This window comes from Echinops telfairi, unplaced genomic scaffold (assembly GCF_000313985.2).
Source record: "Echinops telfairi isolate 266 unplaced genomic scaffold, ASM31398v2 ScPeMD7_6273;HRSCAF=7185, whole genome shotgun sequence".
NCBI classification, from domain to species: Eukaryota; Metazoa; Chordata; class Mammalia; order Afrosoricida; family Tenrecidae; genus Echinops; species Echinops telfairi.
In genome coordinates, this window is record NW_022110173.1 from 1,582,578 (window position 1) to 1,585,171 (window position 2,594).

General features: G+C 47.0%; 1 protein-coding gene across 1 annotated transcript in view; it reads right to left on the minus strand.

The window, feature by feature from the left end:
* NINJ2 (ninjurin 2) overlaps positions 1-2,594 on the minus strand; it is a 128,594-nt gene that overhangs the window by 125,199 nt on the left and 801 nt on the right. The gene's annotated exons all lie outside the window — the stretch shown is intronic.

The following is a 2,594-nucleotide window of genomic DNA, read 5'->3' on the forward strand; positions in this document are numbered from 1 at the left end:
GTGTGTGTGTAGAAGAGAGCATTCAGGCAGTTGTTTGTCCCTGTAATCTGAGCCTTGTGGAGCTAAGCGAGGGTCACAAGCCACAGGTCAGTTTCTTCGTTAACAATAGCTGGTGATGTCATCTCCTCACAGGAGGAGAGAGACAGTGGGGAAGGAAAAGTCCCTTCGCAGTCTGGTACTAAGTTTCCCCTATCAAAAAGGCATCTTTCTGGGTGATCTGCTTGCAAGGATGTGGTATAAAAAGATTTAATAAGAAACAACATTATTAGACTTTAGATGTGTGTAATGTGTGTACAAAAGGTTTCCCCTACATTTCTGCCTCCTGAAGATCCCACCAGGCCAACCCCAACAAATTTGGAAGGGACAAGCGTGCTTTGGGTCCGCCCTGCTGTGGGGCAGTGGTGCTGCCCTCTGCCATGTGGACCCTTCGCTCTAGGCCACTGGCCTGGAGCTGTCTCCTCTGCTTTTTGCTAGCAGTCCTCAGGTGCCTTCTTCTCCCAGTTAATAGCCAGTCTGAAGACAAAGCTTACATCCTTTCTGAGTGCTTCCACTTGCCTTCTGGCAGTTGAGTCTCTGGGCAACCCACTGGACCACTTCAGTGAGGAGGTCGAGGGACTAGAGATCCAACGCTGGTTAGCAGCTGAGCCAAGATTAACACCTGAGCCTTTTTACATTAGATCTGGTATTCCCTTCTCAGGGCTTGCAGCCTCACTCCCGGGCTCTGGACCCTCCTGCTTCCGGATGCCCTTGAACCTTGCTTACACTTCTCCCCCACCACGTGGCCGTTTTCCTTACTCACTCCCTTCCGTGCCTCCCCTCCATCGTCTGCACTTTTCCCCACTGTAGTTCTGTCACAGCGCTTGGCCACCTGCTTGCCCAGCCTCAGCAAGCCTGCAGTTGCCGAACACTTTCCAATTCATTTCAAAAAACTTACAAATGGGAAAGAACCTTAGCCTTTTTGGCCTTTGAGTTCTCCCCTCACTCAAGGTGAATGCCTACTTGAGAAAGTGGGCCTCCTCAGCATCAGTGGGTTGCATTTTGCTTTCGGTTCTCGTTGCAGTTTTAAAACTACTGATATGGTATGTGCACCCTCTGCGAATCATTATGTAATTATTAATTAATGCACTAACAATGATACAATTATAGGTAGATGGAAGAATATTTGAAGACTGGAGAAAAGGAAAAAAAATGATAAATACCTTCATGACCCCACCAGAGCCATGCAGAAAGTCCACTTGAATAATGATGATGTTAGAAAATTTCACTCTCTGCTAGTGCCTGTAATTATCACACTATTTTTGCACTTAGAATGCCTTTTAAGCCCACGGTCCCTTTTCAGACACTACTGTCAATTCATGAGCACAGGGCACCATTGACGGCGCAGGCTGGTCTGCTGGAGAGCAGCCACACATTCGGCTTCATTTAACAGGCTAGGTCAGCTTATTTTAGATGGTTCGGCTGCTCATTAGGTCAAAGAAGGCCAGTATGTGGGGTGTGTTTGGTTCGACTGATCAATGTGTAACAATAGCTGTGCTCGACAAACACAGTCTTTTCCAGAGCTGGGCATTCAAAAGTTACTTGCAAATTTAGATTGGCTCAGAAAAACTCAGATTGTCCTCTGTGTAGAGAAACGATTAGTTAACAATCGGAGAACCTACTAGTAGATGAATCTTAGGATTCAATTAAGGATCCCTGGTGGCACTGTGGTTACACACCTGAGTGCTAACCCCAAAGTGGCAATTCAAATCCAATAGTTGCTCTGCTGGAGAAATTTGTGGCAGTCTGTTTCTGTACAGGTCACAGCCCGGGAAACCCTGTGAGGCCATTCAACTCTGTTCTCTGGGGTTGCTGTGAGTCAAGTCTACTCAATGGCAATGGGTTTGACTTTGGGGGTTTTAAAAGGTCAATTAGCAATAGAAGGACCACATGCCCTTGCCATAGTCTCATTGGTACCTTCAGGGGAACAAACAAACACAGTCAAAATAGTGGCTTCCTGGGGGATCCGTTGGGTCAATTCAATTCAATGCAGAGAGGAAGCTCAGAAAGCTGTGGAAACTGGTTTGTTTTTATTGCAAAGAGATGATCTTGATAGATTTTTCTCAAAACACACAGGATAATCATGGGGCTAATTATGAAGAAGTTTTAACAAAATGCAAAACTACACTGGGGGGAAAAAAACGTAACTCACTGCCAACGAGTTGATGCCAACTCCTAGCGAGCCTACCCCACAGGGTAGAATTGCCCCTGTGAGTTTTCGAGAGCAGAAAGCCCCATTATCCTCCCTCCGAGCAGCTGGAGGTTTCGAATTGCTTAACCTGCAGATCTAAATCCAATGAGTAACTGCTCCACCACAAGGGCTGCCTCACTGGCCAGAAGTTCTCCTGAGCAGTGGCTTTCCATCATGCCAGCGCGCCCTGCTCGGTCCCTGAGACAGCAAAGGCTGTCTTATGAGCGTGCTGATGGGAATCTTACCCCATCCACCCGACAGCTCTGATCTTGTCCCTTCTGGTTTCTTTTTGTTGCCCAAACTGGAAGAATATTATAAAGAAATACAGTCTGGGGCCCTCAAAGATGCCCAGACTGCTGTTTGGACA